Source organism: Netta rufina (assembly GCF_964035555.1).
Source record: "Netta rufina genome assembly, chromosome: 3".
Lineage (NCBI taxonomy): Eukaryota > Metazoa > Chordata > Aves > Anseriformes > Anatidae > Netta > Netta rufina.
Window position 1 is genome coordinate 103764916 of NC_140125.1, and position 7433 is coordinate 103772348.

Sequence of the window (7433 nt, forward strand, 5' to 3'; positions counted from 1 at the left end):
TTTAATATCCTCTAAAACTTCCTTGGACCTATTTACTTGGTGTTTAGAGCTAATCCACAGAAGGGCATTGAAATCTCAGTGCTAAGAATGACCACTAGATTCTCAATCCTAAGGAAGGTACTGTTTTTTCTACAATGCAAGGAAAGAGTTAGCAAACTGGAGTCACCATAATGATGTGATGAAGGGAGACACACCTAACCTAGATAACAAATTTTTCCAAGAAAGAATTTGTCTTTATATCTCAAACACAGTGGGATTGACCAGCCCCGACTTTTACTAACCAAACACTAGCAACATCTGCACTGAGATGGCCATTTATAATCTTTTTCTTTACGCAAAGGGGGGCATTTGGCATCTGCCAACTACAATTCATACCACCTATCCCAGTCATGTTTTACTCTCTCCACTAGCTATTAAGAAAGCCCAGATGGCAAGCTTATACTTGATACCTAACCCAGAAACTCAAGCCTACATCTGATGGATGTTCAAAATTCAGCTGTTGCAAAATGCAGCTGTGGCCCCAAGCAGGTCAGTCCCTTTATGACATTGCTCCCTGCTGTCCTGGTCAATCTTTAGGTGCAATCCAAAACATGGACTTTTAATTTGTAAATCTTTATAAAGTTTGATTCTTGATTTTTTGTCCCTTCAGCACTATAATTGAAAGCAAGTGGGAGACCATTGCCAAAAAAACATAATGTAATTGGATCCAGCGTTTAGCAAACGAGGTAATGGCCTCAAGTCTATGCTTGTTTTTGGAACCTGCTAGTGGTTCCTCTGAACAAGAAATCATACTAAGTTCCTACAATTTGGTAGTGTAAACAGGTCCTTAGAAACGTCATGCCAACTTCTCAGCTGGCAACATCAGCAAAGCATAGCTGAGCTCTCCTTTCAATGCAGATGAGATCCTCTATTCATGCTTCTCAATTTTTTATTTTTATTTTTTTTCCCATCTTGAAATTTCTGTCATGACTCCAACAGCAACACGTTCACTGAAACACAGTTCTCCAGCATCTGATACCAGCTGTCAGGCTGTGTTTCATCAGCCTGAACTCTTTGTCCAAGTGCTACCAGCTGGCGTTGCTTCAGCCATCTGGGATCACAGTACTCTAACCTATGGACTGGTGCAGCTCCAGCAGAGTCAGGGCTCTCTATCCTTTCCACCAACAGAATTTACTAGGAAAGTGAAGCGAAGCAAAAGCCGCTGCCCCTTATCAAAGCTTAAATCTTTCCAGTGCTCACAACCTCCAAATGTCCATTCCTGTCAGAGGGAATGCTGCTTCACAGCTCTCAGATGTTGGCTGCTAACTGTTGGCATCATTTTAATTCCCAGGCTCTGTTGTTGGAAAACACACTGTATAATGTATTCTGAGGACAGTGCAGCAAAGTTTCCTCTTTCTCCTGCCTCCCCTTTTGTGGCTTCTTATGTAATTCGGTGTCATCCATCACTTCCCAGTCTGCACATTTCTACCATGCAAACTTTCACAAACTTTCTACTTCTTCCTCCCACTTCTCCTTCACTTCCATTAATGTCACACTCCTTCTCAAACTTTATTTTATGCAAGCACTGATCTCATTAAAATTGTTACAAGGCTCTGAAAGTAGAAGGTTTGAAAATCTGTAGTTAAAATAGCCCCAAGAAAGAGAAAAACAACAACAAAAAGTACTCTCTTTTGATTAGATATGTTTCGGACATCTGGCAATACGGTGACCTTCACTTCCCCACCAAATTTTGATTCTTTATATTATCTCATTAGTTAAATTCCTCTCGGTAATCTTATTATTGTTATTGACTGCCAGTAGTATAATTGGCACTGTAGAAGAGCCTGGGAATTGCCATACTGGATCAAACCGGTGATCCATCTCTCCCAGTACCCTATCTCCAAGAGTGGTCAGTACCAGCTGCTCCAGACAAAGAAACACTACAGCTGGCAGTTTGCAGATAATATGCCTGGAAGCTAAGTTTCCCTTGTTTAGAATTGCAGACTAGCTTATGCCCTGAAACCTGGAGATTTATAGTCCTCCCAGAATACTTGCTTATGAAGCCAGGTACTGTCCTTGCCTCATAAACTTATGGATTGGAGTAAGAACTGAAAAGGAAAGGAAGGAATACAAATGTTTAGGTCAATGAGGCGGCAGCTCAGTAATCATTATCCCCCATGCTGCAAACTTTTCCAAGGCTACACAGTGAGCTGGTAGATGGGGCTGGAATAAAGCTTGGGAACTCTTGGCTCCTTGCCCTGGGCTTGTCTCAGTAGATGATGTTACATCTCAAAGCATTTAAGATGTGGTAACTCTTAATTTTCTAGATCTGACCACTTACCCAATCTTTTTTCTTTTTTTTTTTTTTTCTTTTTTCTTCTTTTTTTTTCTTTTTTCTTCTTTTTTTTTTCTTTTTTCTTTTTTTTTTCTTTTCTTTTTTTTTTTCTTTTTTTTTTTTTTTTCTTCTTTCTGGAGTACTTTGCAAAGGTCAGTACATTCCTGAATAAATACCTATGCTTTCATCCAAGAATCATAAACTTAAATAAATAAATAAATAAATAAAATGATTTAAGATGTTAATTTTGGTAGTAATAAATCTAAAGCGTAGGACTTCTTGGTTAAAATTTACACTAACTTTGGGCTAACTCTATGAGAGACCAACTTTCCCAATAGAAATTGCTTTTGATATATGGGAAAACTCTTGATTTCCACAGAACTGTCATGAGGCTATCAATAACAGACTTCCTATACATCTTGTGCAGCCTAAAAAACTATTTTTTTGTGTTTCTAACTTAAAAACTCAAACAAGATTTTTCTTTTTTTTTTTTTTTTTTTTTTCTATAAATGTAATGGCTATTGTGAGGAGGAAAATATCCATTAAAAAGGAATTAACAAAATTGCCTTTCTCCTGCTAGTACAATGAAACCATGTGTATTTGAACCTCAGTAGAACTGTTTGAAATCTAGTGATCTTATTGCCAAAACAATTTCTATTGTCATAGATTTTGGATCATGGGAACAACAGGGTCTTATTCTTACTCACCTAATACTTAAAGCACATTCTCATTCAATATCTCCCCCCATATTAGATTCCATTTATTTTTCAGAATTAAATGCTACAGCATTTATGTTTCAGTTGCATACATACACGAAGGTATATACGTTACCTTCTGGTAAATAACACATTCAATAACCATCCATTTCCAATATACATGTAGAAAAGTCCTCATTATTGCTATGTTATATGAATACAGGATGCATTTGTTGCCTTTCTCAGCCTTTTCTCTTCTGCCCCAGCAAGTCCTGTAAATTAAGGACATATTCAATTAAAAACATTTTCTAGCTTTCATGAGATGGAAGATGTAGAAATCAATTCCATGGCAAGCTGGCTGATTCAGCAAGAAATCAGCCAGCCTGCAGGAGCCCCTTTTTAAATGTTTCCCTCTCTAATAAGGTAACAAGCCGAGAGAGGTTCAAAATGGACAGAAAGGTTGGGGCAGTTTATGCAGATTAGCTGCTCAGCTTCTGTAGGCTGCAACCCTTGATTTGATGTAATTTTTATGCTGCATCCATGGCTGCCCAGTTAATTTCTCCCTAACACATTCTATGTGTTCAGTACAATTCATATGTTGCAGCAAGGCCTTTAGGTTTTCTCTGTTCCACAATGGAAAGAGCATTCAATTTTATTCAGTTCTTTCAGTTTATGGTTGCATTTGCATAAGGCTTCATTCTGTACAGTTCATTCATCACTTTGAAAAATAGACCTTGCTGATTTTTAACAACTATTACAAACAAAGAAAACAAAAACAAAAACAACTGTGGGTATGAGAATTCAGAAAAATTATTTTTGGAGATCATTTTGGCAGTTAAAGAACAGTGCGTTTTCTCTCCTTTCCTCTTTTCATGCACGTTGTGTTCAGGAAAGATGAATTACTACAAATAACAACAACAACAAAATCTGTAATATTAAAATACTTAGACTGAAAGAGAATAAGCATGGAGCTATATCACTGAAAACACAAGAGGAGGGTTTTATTTAGTGCAGTCTTATTTACACCAAGATATATTTACTAGTAAAAGAGAATTATTTATTCCATTTATACAGTATTTGTTTCCTTACTCAGTAAGGTGAGCTCAAAGCATCCATCTTCTTAGCCTGCTTTTCATTAGCCTTCTCTTCTTATTTTATTTAGTATAAGAATCCCACAGTAGTTAAACATATAAGATAAAATTTAGTTGATTTTGTGTTTTTCTTTTGATTTAGTGAAGCAGGGGTGTCTGTACTATATCTAACACTGCCATTAAAATTTAACAGAGCCTCAAATGAAAGAGATCCATTTTCTGGCTTTTGATTCATTTCTCATTTGCCTAAAAAGTAACAAGCCTTCATAGAAGCTGTAAATCTGGCTAGCAATGGTATTACATTTTTCATGCAATAGCTGTGTCTCCTTTCACCTAAGTGTGTGCTTCAGCCATTGTGTTTTCCTGAATTTGGAGCCATTTGGTACAGTGCTAATTTATTTTACTGACTGAGCACATGAATCCCTGCTTCAGAGGAGCACGGATGGTGCTTTGGCTCAGAGGGGAGCTTGCATAGCAAGTGGAAAAGGGGTATCACTCTGAATGATTAATTGTAGTCCTCAGAAGGGTCTCAGAACATGATCATTCTTTATAGAAAATTGGATTAAAATTTGACACTTCTACAATTTTTTTTCTTTGTAGTGAAATTTTCATTTTTCATCTGTTGGCCAAATAATTCCATGTGCAGTCATCCCTAAATTAATCTTGAATTAATTTTTAAATCCACTGTCCTCTAATATATAATTCACCATAAGAAAACCCAGAGCAGTCAATCTTTCATTAGACGTGGGGTGAGAAAGGGTCAGCAGACACTCCTGCAGTACTAAAAATAAAGGCACCACATCTGGTATGGAATGATGTCTGGAATTGTAATGCATATGCATCCACTTACTTGTTCTGCTGAAAACACAAACTACAGAGTGGCTGCATGTTGAAACATGAACCAGTGTAATAGGAGCTTAAACCCTGGAACAGACTGTTTGTATATGTAGTCAGTTTATTAGCAAATGTGCAGGCCTGCAGAGTACAAGAACCATCGTTTCAAGCCGATCTGTCACACATTTAACAAGCTGTTTGTAATACAGTCCATTTCATGTATAAGAGAAAAATCTTTCCCACAGGTATAAGAAATACATGATACTTTTAGCATATGGTGAGCTCTGGTTTTGCAGGTTATCCTACATTAGAAGATGGTGTAACATGTTGGGTTAATTTTTTGTTTGTTTCCCAGATCCTCCTTTCCTTTGTTGAATGTGCTGCAATAAAGCATGCTATAGCAGATGTTAAAAATGAGATTCTGCATGAGATGTGTTTCTAATGTCAGGCACAACCATGCTCACAGAGAATAAATCTAGCCCTGGTGCAAACTGCTCATGCTAAGCCTACTTTATACACCACAGCAGGGCTGAATGGGTAGAAATCAATAGCAGAAGAGCCTCTGCTGCAAAGAGAGTTACTGCTCCAGCACCACTGTGCCTCTGTGTCTCTCCATCAAGGAGCAGCAGAAGCTGGGGGTACCTCCCCAAAATGGTACCAGCCGACAGCTGCTAGTGGGGTGGCAGTGGGGAATAAACACCCTGCAGCACTTGCACTGTGCCTCAGCTTCTGTCAGGATTTGCAAATGCTGCTAGGATTCAGGGATTTTGCTTAGAGGAAGCTGCTAATGCATTGCTGTTTTCTCATCTCACTTCCCCACCAGAGGGTCCAGTATGGCTCCACAGTGGCCCCAGGGATGGGAGCTGCAGATGCTCACCCCATGGGTTGTAGCTGTACTTTACCAGCACCTGAGAGGGAAAGCACAGAGATCTGATGATGAGGAAGAGGAGGGGAGGCTGCCTTTCCCCAGCCTTGCTGCTGCACACAGAGGAGCCAGCCCCAAATCTTCTCTTGGGGCTGGGTTTTGCTTCCATGTGGGAGACAACTTCAAGTCCTGTACCATGGAAGGGATGATGGGAAGGATGCTTCTCTCCACCAAGCCCCTGGCTGGTCTCTGCCTTGCCATGTGGTTTTTGGGTGGAGGTGGCAGGCTGTCCTTACTGCAGCGTTTTCCCAGGCAGTTGCCAGGCTTGCTTCAATGCAGTGACTTCATTTAAGCCTTTCTTGTTGTCACGGACAAATGCCTAGCAAAGAGGACTGCAGTTTGCAGATTGTGCCCAAGCTGAGTTATAATTTGAACCAGATTTGGTAATTGCATTGCATTTCACCTCCAAGTCAGAAATGAAGCCTAGCGCATGTCAGGTGCTAGTGATTATGAACTGCCTCCCCCAGCCGGTGCCAGCCACTCAGCAGGGCTCGAGAGGACCACAGCTGCTGTGCATCACCCGGAGGAGTTTTCTCCATGAAGAGCAAAGAGAAACTCCTCATCCAAACCTGTAGGGCCCAGAGCAGCTTCCAGCACCAGCTGGACCCTGTTCCCTGCTTCTTTCCCCAGTGAAATCAGGGAAACAATTTCATCTTTAACCGCAGATCCCACAGTCACTACTGGCCCTTGTCAACAGTCTTAGAGGAGTAGCCAAAGGCTGTTTAGTGCGCCTGTGTTAGTGGGAATATTTCCATCTATTTGAATGGGTATTGTCTCAGACCGGGAATGAACAAGACTGTTCTGCTCCAAGTCTGTCCGTACGAGGACTGTGGGGCAGAGCCAGAAAGCTCCTGCTGCTGACACCATGGAGTTGCTCAGCTTCTCCAGAGCTGTTCAGTTTGCTGGCAGGCATCCTCCTCCAGGTCCAGCCCTGCAAGGGAAAGAGATTTCCTGTCCCCAGTACCTCCCAGTTTCTCTTCGCTTTCTGCCTGCCAGAGTTATCACCCCCATGGTTTTCCTGGCAGAGCAGTTGGTATTAGCATTCTTTAATCTGTGTCAGGCAAAATCAATCAGTTTAGTTTATGCAGCTTCCACGGGTGATCTGAGTGAGCTCAGCTGATCATACCGCACACAAAGAGTAACGTCTACCACTTGTGCGGCTGGATCCAGAAGAGGATGTCTGTTCCCAGCTGCAGACTCCAGATGATGAAAGTTTTGTTCCTTTTTTACAGTAATTCCTACCAGGTGAAAATAGGCAGGTACCCCACTGAAAAATACCAATCAGGAGAAATATTTAGGAAAACATATTTGCACAATATCTTGCTGAGTAATATCAACACAGATCATATGAACTGACCCAGTAATCTGTTGCTATCTGAATGTCATAGAACTTGAAGGCTTTGTACAGCTTTGATTACAAAAATGTGCATTTTCTCTCATCATGGTGATTGAATGCAGAGGGAATGGTTTTGTCTTTACTGTTGTTTATTTTTCTTTTTTTTTTTTTCAAGCATAATGGAGTTTTGAACAGTAAAATTGCTTTCTGCTTTTTCATAGTCGTTTGGCTATTTGAG